This window comes from Carya illinoinensis, chromosome 5 (genome assembly GCF_018687715.1).
Source record: "Carya illinoinensis cultivar Pawnee chromosome 5, C.illinoinensisPawnee_v1, whole genome shotgun sequence".
In the NCBI taxonomy this organism is placed as follows: domain Eukaryota; kingdom Viridiplantae; phylum Streptophyta; class Magnoliopsida; order Fagales; family Juglandaceae; genus Carya; species Carya illinoinensis.
The window spans coordinates 37975265-37990232 of record NC_056756.1 but is presented as its reverse complement, the minus strand read 5'-3'; positions in this window follow the sequence as shown (position 1 = coordinate 37990232).

Sequence of the window (14968 nt, the reverse complement as noted above, 5' to 3'; positions counted from 1 at the left end):
GAAAAGAAAGAAAAAAGAAAAGAAAGGAAAAAGAAAGAAGGAAAAAGAAAAAAAGAAAAAGGAAAAAGAAGAGAAAAAGGAAAAGAGATGTAGAGAAGAGATGATGTCTAATCCTCATTCCAGGAAACAAAACTAAACCTTCAAAAAGAGATTAAAAACCACAAAACAACTTAAAGAAATAAAACACAACATCAAATAAATAAAAAAAACCAATTTAAAAACGTAAATAAATTAAAATAATAAACTAATATATTAATTAAAATAAAAATAATTATTTCAGCGAAAATACACTCAAAAGTGAATCATCACACTTTACAGTTGAGAAATTAAATGCAGAATTTGAAAATCTACATGATAGTTTCAATATTACTGTATCCCTCAATAAATGAACCCAAAAAGTTTGAATCTAACGTCATTCTTTTAGCAAAGGCTCCAATTTTCTCTCCAAGTGCACGTGAATTGTAATAATGTAATGAACCCCGCTAAAATGTATATTTAATTATCTATCTTCTTCTTTAAGAATTAATTTATATAACCTGAATGATTTCTATTTTAAATATAAATTTTTATCTTTTACACATCATTAAAATTATAAATACAGGTAGCATTTTTTTTATTTAAAAAAAAATAAAGAGAGAAAGAAAGTGAAAGCCAAAAGCTAAAAATAGGAAAATTGCAAGGGCTTTGCTACACGCAGTCGGGAAACGCAGTCGGCGTGCAGTCGGCTGTACGGAATGAATAAAAAAAATTATAAAAAAATTATTTTTTATTCAAGGGGACCTGCATGAATTATAAAAAGCTATAAAAATAATTTTTTTTTCATGTAGGTCCTGTATTAATTTTTTTTTTACAGCCGACTGTATTTCCCGACTGCACAAATCATTTCTGAAATTGCAATGAGGCAGTGAACTGAGCTTGGATCAACGGCGGGTGACTCTAACATCGCTTTGAGCGAGCTTCAATCCAAAATGGTTCGAAGTGCGGCTACGACGTCGTCTCAGCACTCCCAATGGCTCTTCTATAATATATTTTCTTTCAAAATTTAAAGAAATAATCTTAAAGTATTAGTCGATTGAATTTTGTATTTTAAAATTAGTTTACATTTTGCTACAATGATGCCTCTACATATAGAGGATACTGTACATCAATCTAAACATTTTTAATTCATTTCTCTTTTCCCTCATTCAATATTCTAAACATTTTATTAATATTTTTTTACAATTATCAAGAATGGATTTTCTCAAAATATGTTTTGAGAATATTTTTATTATATAATCTATTCTTTTTATTTTTTGAATTAATTTAAATTTTAGTTTACCTTATAAATTTGGGTTAATTTAAAATAGAATATAATTATATGATATTGTGTATGAGGAGATATTGCAAATATCAAAATATATGAGGATATTATTGATGTGATGACCCGCTTTTACGTGTATTTTCACTGAAGGGTTGTTTTTATTTTAATTAATATATCAGTTATTTTATTTTAATTTATTTGCGTTTTAAAAATTGGGTTTTAATTTAATTTAATTTATTTGAGGTTGTGTTTTATTTCGTTTAGTTGTTTTGTGGTTTTAATCTTTTTGGCGGTTTGTTTCGTTTTCCCGGAGTGAGGACTGGACCTCATCTATTTTCACATCTTTTTTCATTTTTTCTCTTTTTCCTTTTTCTTTTTCCTTTCTTTTCTTTTTCCTTTCTTTTTCTTTTTTTCTTCTTTTTCTTTTTTTTCTTTTCTTCTCCCGCGTTCGGACCCCCCCCGTGCTCTCTCTCTCCTCCCTCTCCCTCACGCCAGCGTCACCTTCCCCAGCCCCTACCGCAGCCGTCCGGCCACCGTTCGGCCTCCCACCGGTCCCATTCTCTTCCTCTCCCTCCGATGCACCACCCCTCCAAAACCCACCCCCAACCGGCCGGCCGTTTGGCCGGAAAAGCTCCAAGAAGGGCGCACGGATTTTGCTCCGATCCGCCGCCGTCGCTCCACCTCCGGCCACCATTTCTTCACCACTTCATCACCGACTCATTGTCGTCCTAACCCACACATTTCCGGCCTCCAACGACCACCGGAACAGCTCCTACGAGCTTAGTTTCCGTTTTGGGTAATCCGGCCATTCCGCCGCCACCCACGGCCGTTCATCACTTCCAATAGCTTCACAACCATCCCTAGACCATTCCCTATCAATCTCGTGTCCTAGTTTGTCCTCGTTCAAAAGTGGGTTTTTCAAACCCACGGCCACAGTGACTTTTCACTGTGACGTTGCTGTTTTTCCGCCGCTTGCAACGCCGCTTGTTTTCTAAAATTGCCGTATAGCGCGATAAGTATTTTCCAAACCCTATTTTCAGATTTTAATATATATTGCTCATTCAATTATTTATTGTTGTTGGTTGTTGATTCCGGACTGAGTCCGAGGAGTTTCGGGGGTCGGATGGATGGAGGACGGAGTTGCCTGTTTATTTGTTTTATGTTGTTTGATTATTTTATTATGCATTGTTATGGCATTACATGGTGCATGCACGGGTGTTTGTGGATTTATGTGAAAAGCCGGTGTTTTGGCGTAAGTGTGTTGCGGGTGCGTGTGTATCACGAGCCCAAGCCGGGATGGGTTATTATCTCGGTGGAGCTCCTCTGGTCACTCGGGAGCGGAATAAACTAAGTAATTTCCCCTGAGTTGTCGAGAGAGATGACGGGAGCGGGGCTAGGGGATGCTTGGCTACGAACGCGCCGGGCATCGCCCTACTCACCGACTCCGTGGCCCTTCGCTGGCGAGGGCTAGAGGATGCTTGGCTACGCACGCGCGGGAGGCGCGGAAATGGGCATCGCTCGTTAGGTGTCACATGCGTGGTGGTACTCTACGGTGTGACACTGGAGCCAGGGTGTGCGGATGACCCCTAGGGGAGGTCATGGTGCATACGGTTAAAATTGGATAATGGTTTATGAGGCCAAATGGGACTTTCGGCGTGGGCCAGATGGACTTCTGGATAGATATTGGGCCGGATGGACTTCTGGCGAGATATTGGGCCAAATGGACTTTTGGCGGCCAAATGTGACTTTTGGCGTGTTTTTCAGAAAGGATATGCTTTTGGGCCAAATGGGTTTTTTGGCGTGTGTGGAAAACTTGGGTTTTATGGGCTTTGTGCATTGGGCATGGTTCATGCATCTTGTTTGAGTTTTATGTGTTTTTATCTGGTAGTGTTTGGATTTTACTTACCTGCGGTACCATTCGTGGTTCCGTAGCTTTTGGTGCAGAGTTAGAGGACGAAGAGGAGGAGGCTGAGCCCGAGGGTGCGGCTCCGCCGGGTTGCTGATGCTATCTTTTATATTTGTTTAAAACTGTATTTGTGGCTTTTGTAATATTTTATCTATGTATGTTTTAAACAGCTTGTATTATGTTAAGAAAAATTCTGGTACTTAGTTATGACTTTCGTTATCCGCTGCGTGTTTCTCTGTACACATCTGTTGCCTTGCACACACTCGGCACCCGTCGATGGGATGGTGACCCGGGTTGTCACCATCCGGACGCCTCAATTTCCCCCTGTTCGGGCGTGGGGATTTTGGGGGCGTCACAGGTGGTATCAGAGCGGTTTGGCTCTGGGTAAAACCACATGTCCCGTAGATAGTACCAGAATGTTTTTAAAGTTGTGTTTTAAAATTTATTTTAAGTAAAGTTGCTATTTAACATGTTTTATTTGGTTTATTGATTTGAGCTTGTTTACTTGTTTTTATTTATTTAGTTACGTTATTGCATGCTGGTTTCTTTTGTTTCTGGCTGTATGGTGTTGGTTTTGGTTTTTGGTTTTATGATGGTTTTATTTGTTTTCTTAAAGGAGGGTCCAGTAGCATGGTGCAAGCCGGATGCACCTATGAGCGCTTCCTGGCGCATAGGACTCCACACTTCACTGGAAATGAGGATCCACTTCAGGCTGGAAAATGGATCAAGGATCTGGAGAGAACCTTTGAGGTGTGTGGATGCGCTGAGGCACAGCAAGTACTCTACGCCAGCTATCTCTTGCAAGGTACCGCCTCTGATTGGTGGGATACCAAGAGGGTGATGCTGGAATCGGAATTGGGATCTTTCGCTGCGGTGACCTGGCAGCGTTTCAAGAAGGAGTTCAATGACCGCTTCTTTCCCGCATCGGTAAGGAAGCAAAAGGCAAGAGAGTTCTCCAATCTGGTCCAAGGGGGCGCGACAGTGGAGCTGTACGCCCGGAGGTTCATAGAACTTGAGCGGTTTGCTCCTCATCTTGTCGCCACTGAGGAGATGCAAGCAGATCGTTTCCAGGAGGGGCTACGCCATGACATACGCCGTACGGTGGTCAGCCATCGGATATCCACTTTTCAGGAATTAGTGGATGTGGCCACCCTGGTGGAGCGGGAAAATAATCTGAGTGTGGGCTCCCCTCCAGGGCATAAGAGGCGGAGTTTTTCTGGTGAAGGAAGCAGCTCGGGTTCGCCCCAGAAATTTGTTCAGCGGTACGGAACTCGACCTCAAACGTCCTCGGGTGTTCGTATGGGAGGACGGGTGCCTATTTGTGGAGCTTGTAATAGAGCTCATGAGGGCGAGTATCGGATGAGTAGTGGACCCCAGTGTTACCGGTGCGGTCAAGTGGGACATATTGCTCGGGATTGCCCCGTCAGAGTTCAAGGAAGCTGTGGAGGTAGACACGGTGGAAGAACCAACCCGAGACAAGCAGTGCAAGCCCGGGTTTATGCTGTCACATCCGGAGATGTGGATGATGAGACACCAGCGACTCAGAATGCTGGAGTCATGGCCGGTATGAGTCTAATCTAATCATTCGTGACGAATGCCTTGTGTGGTTTTGTTTTGTTTTATATATATGTTATCGAGGCTTAAAGAGAATGGCATGATCTGGGTGATCTTTTAGGGAAGTAGAATAATTGAGTTCTTTGGTTCCGTGGAGTTTATGAAATGGTCTTTAATGTAGTAGGTTGTAAGTTCAACAAATTTCGATGTTAGATTTTATGAAGTTTCGACAAGTTTTAAAGTTTGGGGCCTTATAGATTTTAGGAATATAAGTTTATGGTAATTAAGGTGTTAGGTTCGACAAGCTTTGGGAGGAAATAATTAAATTTCGAGTTTTAGATTTCGTGATTTGGATGAGTAATTTGGTGGCAATTGAGGCTTTAGATTTTACAAGCTTTTAAGGTGAATGATTTGGATTAAAACCACCAATCTTGAGAATTTCAGAAAATGATTTATTATATATTAATGTTTTAGAATTTGGAAGATTTGGGAGTCGATTTTTTTCTTTTATAGGGATGTAAGTTCTTTGATCTTAGAAGTTTCGGAAGATGATTCTTATTTGATTTAAGGTTTTAGAATGGTAGAGTCGAAGGACTGGTTGTTAATAAGAATTGAGTTCTTAGTTTTACAGACTTAGTGCTGTAGCTTGATCTACTCTAGTGAGTGATTAGTTATAACCATTAAAATAGAGTTGTTTCGAGTTGAGTTTTTGATATGAAAATTTTTCTAGAGTAGATTCCTTTGAGGATTGGAAGTAATGATCTAGTTCATGTATTTCTTTGAGGATTGAAGATATCGAACTAGTTTAGAAAATAATTATTGTTAACTCGAGGTTGTAGTAATAGATTTTAGGAAATGATTTTATCGGTTCGGAAGAAATAGATTCATCGAGGTTTTGGAAACAATAGTTTAATTGTTGGTATTGAATTCGACTGAAGTTGAGACCTCATGTTCGGGAGACTTTTAGGAACGGATTATTAGTAGGTTTAAGGTCATTTTCAGTATAAAGCTTTAAGCGATAGCTATTTGCTGATGTTAAGGGTATAAGTTAAGCAAATATAGGAATGATTCATGTTGATTTGCGGATATAAGTCGAGATGATGGAAATAGTGGTAATAGACTATTTGTGTGTTGGAATGACTATTCGTTTCGGCTAAGGACGTATGAGATCGACACGTGATAGTGGTGAATAGATTGGAGTGTTCAGTCGAAACGTGTTACTCAATGGTATGTTGGTTGGCAATAATTGTTATAGCTCGAGGTTATAGTGATAGGTTTTAGGATTGATTCATACCGAGTGAGGATAATAGATGATGCAGGTTTTAGAAAATGAATTTTTGTTTATTTTGAGGATAAGGTACGGATGTTGGAAATGGAAGTGATGGATCACTTATCCGTTAGAATGATTATTGATCTTAGCTAAGGGGTACATGAGATCCATTTATAGTGGTGGTGAGGGTGTATGGATTTCGGAGAGTACAAATCCTAGTCTCTTTTTGGCTTTGAGTTGTTTGGTAAGTGAATGGAATGTACAATTGAAGTGGGTTACCAATTGGAGTGATGGTTGGCATTAATGGTTGAGTCTATCTTCAAGAATTAATTGTGACTTGAGGTCACACAGGAATTTAAATTGGTGAGGCTATACTTTTCTTTGGAGATCAAGTATCTAGTTGGGAGAATTGGGGATATGGTTATATAGCTTGAAAGGAGATCGTTAGGTCACCATGTGTGAAGTATGAAGTAATGAATCTTGGAAGTTGAAACCTATGCATCAAAGGTGGGTAGCATGATCATATGTATGAGGTAATAAAACATTAGGATTCATGAGTGTTGTTTAATGGTTTTGATGGATTGAAGACTTGAATAGTATGGCCTGTCTTGAGATTTTTTTTGTGAAGTGCTATTGAAGGAATTAGTTGTGCTAAAACTAAAGTTTTTGAGGGTATAAGTAGGTGGGTGAGTTACCAAGAGCGTTTTGATTATGTCTAGGTGAAGTCAATGAGAGTTTATAGTGAGCTAGTTATTGCAAGATTAGATATTATTCAAAATATAGGTTATGAGCTTGAAGTGTGGGATATCGGATAGAGGTTATAGGCGCCCTTGTTGGTTGGTGGGGAAGGACTTGGGCCTTGGAGATGTTCCTTATCTTTAGAAGAGACAGGTGTATTTTGGGGATGATGTTATATGTTTTCAAATTGGGGCCTGGAGGTTGATTAGTACTGGTTCTGTCATCAATCAATGGATGTATTTTGCGGAATGTTGGTTTTCGATTGGGGCAGCAATGGCCAACTGAGGAATGAGTGGAGATTTGAGGTTTTTGGAGGTATATGATTTTCTATGGAAAAGTGATAAAGGTTTTATTATGATTAGGTGTGGCTTGAGCTTATACTTCATGATATTAATTTTGAGGATATAGCCTTTATGTATTTTGGTGAGTTATCAGAGTGTGCGCGAAAGCGTGATTTTTGGAGATTCTTAGGAGTTCAAATTTTGTGTTGATGTTGAGGATTTAGTAGTGATTCGAAGTTCTAATGGGAGATTAATCTTTTGGTCGTACAATTTGGTTTATTGATGGTTAATTTTGGAGGTGGCTATTAGGTTACCAAGGTTGGAATAGGATGAAAATTCGGAAGGTAAAGCAGAGGCGTCGTCGATATTAGCAATTTATGGTGTGAAGTTAATAACCATTAGATTTGTTGGGAGTTGTCGATGATATGTATCTCTCAAATATGTTCGGAGTTGTATGTTGTATCTGTTTGGCGCTGATGGTTGATCTTGCAAATTTCGAAGACGAAATTTGTTTTTAAGGGGGGAAGGATGTGATGACCCGCTTTTACGTGTATTTTCACTGAAGGGTTGTTTTTATTTTAATTAATATATCAGTTATTTTATTTTAATTTATTTACGTTTTAAAAATTGGGTTTTAATTTAATTTAATTTATTTGAGGTTGTGTTTTATTTCTTTTAGTTGTTTTGTGGTTTTAATCTTTTAGGCGGTTTGTTTCGTTTTCCCGGAGTGAGGACTGGACCTCATCTCTTTTCACATCTTTTTTCCTTTTTTCTCTTTTTCCTTTTTCTTTTTCCTTTCTTTTCTTTTTCCTTTCTTTTTCTTTTTTTCTTCTTTTTCTTTTTTTTCTTTTCTTCTCCCGCGTTCGGACCCCCCCGTGCTCTCTCTCTCCTCCCTCTCCCTCACACCGGCGTCACCTTCCCCAGCCCCTACCGCCGCCGTCCGGCTACCGTTCGGCCTCCCACCGGTCCCATTCTCTTCCTCTCCCTCCGGTGCACCATCCCTCCAAAACCCACCCCCAACCGGCCGGTCGTTTGGCCGGAAAAGCTCCAAGAAGGGCGCACGGATTTTGCTCCGATCCGCCGCCGTCGCTCCACCTCCGACCACCATTTCTTCACCACTTCATCACCGACTCCTTGCCGTCCTAACTCACCCATTTCCGGCCTCCAACGACCACCGGAACAGCTCCTACGAGCTTAGTTTCCGTTTTGGGTAATCCGGCCATTTCCGGCCATTCCACCGCCACCCACGGCCGTTCATCACTTCCAATAGCTTCACAACCATCCCTAGACCATTCCCTATCAATCTCGTGTCCTAGTTTGTCCCCGTTCAAAAGTGAGTTTTTCAAACCCACGGCCACAGTGAATTTTCACTGTGACGTTGCTGTTTTTCCGCCGCTTGCAACGCCGCTTGTTTTCTAAAATTGCCGTATAGCGCGGTAAGTATTTTCCAAACCCTATTTTCAGATTTTAATATATATTGCTCATTCAATTATTTATTGTTGTTGGTTGTTGATTCCGGACTGAGTCCGAGGAGTTTCGTGGGTCGGATGGATGGAGGACGGAGTTGCCTGTTTATTTGTTTTATGTTGTTTGATTATTTTATTATGCATTGTTATGGCATTACATGGTGCATGCACGGGTGTTTGTGGATTTATGTGAAAAGCCGGTGTTTTGGCGTAAGTGTATTGCGGGTGCGTGTGTATCACGAGCCCAAGCCGGGATGGGTTATTATCTCGGTGGAGCTCCTCTGGTCACTCGGGAGCGGAATAAACTGAGTGATGTCCCCTGAGTTGTCGAGAGAGATGACGGGAGCGGGGCTAGGGGATGCTTGGCTACGAACGCGCCGGGCATGGAACCGGGCATCGCCCTACTCACCGACTCCGTGGCCCTTCGCTGGCCAGGGCTAGAGGATGCTTGGCTACGCACGCGCGGGAGGCGCGGAACTGGGCATCGCTCGTTAGGTGTCACATGCGTGGTGGTACTCTACGGTGTGACACTGGAGCCAGGGTGTGCGGATGACCCCTAGGGGAGGTCATGGTGCATACGGTTAAAATTGGATAATGGTTTATGAGGCCAAATGGGACTTTTGGCGTGGGCCAGATGGACTTCTGGCGAGATATTGGGTCGGATGGACTTCTGGCAAGATATTGGGCCAAATGGACTTTTGGCGGCCAAATGTGACTTTTGGCGTGTTTTTCAGAAAGGATATGCTTTTGGGCCAAATGGGTTTTTGGCGTGTGTGGAAAACTTGGGTTTTATGGGCTTTGTGCATTGGGCGTGGTTCATGCATCTTGTTTGAGTTTTATGCGTTTTTATCTGGTAGTGTTCGGGTTTTACTTACCTGCGGTACCATTCGTGATTCCGTAACTTTTGGTGCAGAGTTAGAGGACGAAGAGGAGGAGGCTGAGCCCGAGGGTGCGGCTCCGCCGGGTTGCTGATGCTATCTTTTATATTTGTTTAAAACTGTATTTGTGGTTTTTGTAATATTTTATCTATGTATGTTTTAAACAGCTTGTATTACGTTAAGAAAAATTCTGGTACTTAGTTATGACTTTCGTTATCCGCTGCGTGTTTCTCTGTACACATCTGTTGCCTTGCACACACTCGGCACCCGTCGATGGGATGGTGACCCGGGTTGTCACCATCCGGACGCCTCAATTTCCCCCTGTTCGGGCGTGGGGATTTTGGGGGCGTCACAATTGATAGTTGGAGAAAATATTTGAAATGAATAAAAAATAATAAAAAATATAATATTTAAATGATATGAAGAAAAAATAGATAAGCTGATGTATGGTATATTGTAAAAGTTAGTATGTAAAATAGAAAAAGTAAATTTTGATGATGTATTTTAAATGATAAGATAGATAAACGATTGAGAGTGCTCTAACAAATAGTCTTCTCTCCTCCCAGCTTCAATGTTTAAAGATTCATTTGTTGTTGTTGGATGTTTTGTCTACTAATTTTGATTGTTTATGTATTTAAATTTTTTTTTACTTAATGAACAAGAAAGTAATTTTTAGTGTATTGATGTATTTTTTTATTTTTTTAAAAATTTTAAATATGTTAAAAAATATAAAAAAGAAAAGAAGGAAAAAAAATAAAAAGAAAAGTTTGTATTTGTGAGCACGCCCAGCGGTCAAAGTTAGGCGGCATATTAGCACCACTCTTTAAATAATGCTTTTTTGAGTGTGTAATTTTTGTGTAATCTTCTTTTTTTAAAAGTGAAAGTTATTATTAAAAAATTAATTTTTACATATAAATTATCAATTTATCTATTTTTTAAAAAAAATACATAAAAATAATATAATTTGAATAAAAATCAATTACTTTTACCGGTCACTCCGTTAAAATATTTGAGAGAGTGTTGCAAGAAAACGTTGACACATCACGAGTTTTTTCGATCCAAACGAAATTCAGCCGTCCAAACCCAGGAAGGGTGCAGCCCATGATCCGAGGGATCCGCAACGAGTCAGTCATGCTATCCAAACAATCCGTTGGATTCCGCTTGTGCAGCAGCACACAATCTCGGACCCATCCTTAATTCCTGCCGCTCAATCTGCTTTCATTCAATTTGTTGAAAAAATAAAAGCTTATTAAAAATAATAATTTCCTTTTACTACTTTGCACTCAACTGTCTCCCCCCTTTATTACTAATTTTTATGAACTAACTTCGCTTATTCCATTGATTGCCAATTACACCTCTTCTTGCTTTAAATTTTGTACAATCCCTTTAAACCATTTCACCAATTCTTTCCATTTATTTCACATTTTGATAAATGTTATGATCATATAAAGATTCATAAAAATTAAACTCACACATTGATATAATTTGACATGGTACATTAAATTATAAAATTACAATTATTGTAACATTGCCAAAACGTTAAAAACAAAACAAAAGAAAATCGAATAATATATTTAATTTAAAGGAAAATGACATAAAATTGAATAGAAAATGCAAGAAAGTTGACTAAATTGAGAAGAAGAGAGAAGAAATAGAATTTTTCATTAAGTTTTCAATGTAATTAATTAGCATTAACGATTGATTCATAGCTGTGATTGCAGATGTAGATTTTGTAGAATGGTAAAGCACAGTAAGCACTGCTCCTACTCGACAGGGGACTTCTTCGTGAGCCTTCCTTACATTTGAACATTGTTAAACTCCTCCTGTGGTTGTTGTTGTGTAAATTTGATTGGTAGTTGGTGGGTTTGATTTGTGAGGATGGGATTACAGTGGGAGAGGATGTAATGATTTGATTGATATGTCTAACTCGAGTTTCTAATTCAGTTTGGGGTATTGTGATACAGAGATTCTCTCTCTTCTCTCATTTTTTCATTAGTCCCAAAGGACCTATTAGCTAGGGTTGAGTACCGACTGAATCAGAGTCGAAATCGGATTATTTTTTTTTTTTTTTTCAAATTTAGCTAATTTTTAAACAAGATTTTATATATAACATATTTTTTTGCAAATTTCTTCTGGGGAGATTTTGAAGATCATCCTAAAAGAAAATGGATATCTTCAAAGAATATATACAAGCCAACATAAGGAGGGATTGGGATCTCCAATGTATTTGACACACTACAAGCTCTTCAATCTTCAATATAAATTAGCTTGGAGTACTATTATTACTACCAACTCCTTTTGGACAAAATTTTTAAAGCAAAAATACTCAAAGGAATATTTATTAGTATCTCTTAATAGTTAATTCTACAGCAAGAAATTAAGCATGTGGAAAGTTAAATATGATTATGTTAAATTTTAGTACAATAATTAGGTAGAAAATAGATCTCTTGCGTGCAAGTTTTTTATAATCACTAATCTTAATACATTCCGAGCTTAAGGATGTCTTGCTCTAAAGTAGCTTGGAATGTTTCAAAATTGGCAGGTTTGGAAGATAATGTTTTGATCATTGAAGTGTTGAAGATGCCTAAAAATTTGAAAACAAGATTAGGTTTAAGGAGTAGGAAAGACACTTCTACTGTGTGCTTATATGAAATTACCACTTAATTGTACCAAAAATTTAAGTAGATCTGAAGAGGTAGATTTAATCAGATCTCTACTTTAGATTCAAATATATATACAGAAGTGTGCATGGCATTTATTATCAATTGTACGTAGCTCTTTAATCTCATTGTTGAAACTACTTCATTACTTATTGTGCACCGGTTTAATGATCACAAATATCCTGCCCAGTAGTGCTTTGAAATCTAGGAAGAGATCCTTACTGTTTACTCTTGGATGCTATTTGAGACTTGCCATACACATAGAGACGGCAATGGGATAGAATGTGGCCTTGCTAAAAATGATGCGGCTACTTCGTTACTCTTGTAATTGATGTTTTATTTTTATTTAAATTTTTTAAGTAAGAAAAAAAATTTCTACCAAGTGGCAACTCTAGAGAGTGATACGTGTCTTCGACGAAATATGTGATGGATGAGATTAATGCTAGACTTGAGATAGCACAGAATGTTCATCCTAAAAGAAATTGCACAATGGTCTAATTTCAAACTAGATAAATCCATGAGAGTTATTGGTTATTTATCCCTATTAAACAAATTAATACGCTAGATCAATAGATAGCTTTAACATAAATATAAGTTTTTCTCTCTCAATATATAATATTTATGCGACTGTTAGAATATTATACCCTCCTATGTAGATAGTTTTTTATGGGCATATTAGATTAATAAAACTAAAAATCTTGACTATGGTATACCCTCCTATGTAGAGGTGTAATTCAGTCTAATCTGGAGAAAATAATAAACCGAAAATTGAACAACTATAAAGACTGGACCAGACCGGTAACTATCATTTTTTCAAAAACATTTTGATAATTTTCACATCGAGAAGATTTTTTGAGTTGCACTTCAACAGTAGTTGCCATACAAAAATAATGATTTTTTTTTTTCTTTTCTCATAATAAATGCAGGGACGTCTTCTTGCTCATAGTCATAGCGCGAGCCTGCGATTAGTGCTTTAGAATTTTCAGAACATAAGCTTTATTTTCACAAAATAAGATAATAAAACTCATTCTACTTTTATTAAATAATAATTATTGCTACAAAGCAACATAATTATTTATAATTATGTTATTATTATATGACATGCCATTAAATTAAGCCCATAAAAGTATATCTAGTTAAGTTATTAAAGTATTGGAGGGTCCAATATAGGGATGGCCCTAAATCGAAGCCCTAAGGCCCATGACGGCCAAATTCCCTTAATAGATAGTCATCTGAAGAGGCCACTTGGCCACTCTGATTATTAGAAGAGATAAGTCATTTCTAATAGATATCCATAATATGGCGGTCAGATAACTCCAGTAATTTAGGAATAAATCTCATGGCTAAGTACAACATGAACCTAATTTGTTTATAATCCAATGGGTTTCTACATATTTCTATGCCTATATATATGGATAACAGGTAAGTCTTAATCTATATGATTACATACTTGAATTATTATCCATAATTTGTTACTGAATTAAGCATAAGATTGTCATAGGCATCCGATGCCACCCATATACGATCTGCAGGATGACGATTACGTTAGGTGGTGGGACAAGTCCCTTATAGTGGCGCCGTCTATGGGATTCTGTGATCTATGATTTCAGTTTTCTAGTAAACATCAACGTGGTTCCAACATGCCGACCATTACACATTCTCAAGCAACCCGTGAATCAAAAACAATGCTCTAGATATGGAGGCACAATTAGCTGCAACAAAGGAGAAGCTAAAGGTGGCGTTAGACGCCATGGAGAATCAAATGAAGGAGTATGAAGATTTGACGCGTTGCAACTTGGAGCTTAGAGACGCTACCATGCCTAGCCACGACGAGCAAGGTGAAGGGGATGTGCATAGCAATAGAGGACAAAATGCGGAAGATATAGAGAAGAAAAAGTTGTATGATGAACTATGGAACTTAAATAATCTGTTCAATAGTCTACTCGGTTAAACTCGAATCGAACTTGACTCGTAAAAAAAAAAAAAAAAAAAAAAAAGCTCGTTTGTGAAAGTAGATACCCACTTTATTGGTAAATAACACATATCCGACAAAACTCGAATCGACTAGGCTAAGACTCTTTAAGGCTACTCGTTTATGCTCGAGTCGACTCGTTAGCTCAACTTGATTAAAACCCATTCATATATTGATAAATATATACATACACCTATATATATATATAAATATATATGTATTAACTAATAATATAAGCATATCATTTTTATAATTAAATATATAATATATATAATCTAATTACTTATGTCTATATAGTAAATATACATCATAGATATATTTTATAATTTGTATAATAATTAGTCATTAAAATTTAAAAGTTTTATATACTAGTATGTGGGAACCATATATGAAATAAATATATACTATCATATTAAATGTATGTATTAACAATATATGTAGGCATATAATATATTGTTATTATGGATAAATATCAACTAGTTAGATATTAATTATTTATAAATTTTTTAAAATTTTATAATTCAATAGAAGTTTTAATTGTTAGTTGTATAAATTCAATATTAGATCTTTTATTTTTTATTTAATTTATTAATTATTAAATCTTATGAAAAAAATAAACAATTTGATCTCGAGTTCGAGTCAAGTCGAGCTTAACTCGACTCGAACTTAAGCTCGACTGGACTCGAACTGATTTGTGGGACGAGCTAGAGCTCGAGCTTAAGTTTAGAGTTTAGCTAATCGAGTCGAGCTCGAACAAAGAATAAAAAAAAAAAAATCTCAAGCTCGAGTATTTTGAGTCGAACCGAGCTTGACAAGCCAAAGACTGGCTCGATTACAGCCCTACTCACATATTTTATTCTCCATCTCTTCCGCTAGCATTTTAAATTATTTTATTTTATCTTATTTTTTTAATAACAAAACATCATTTAAATGTAAATATTTT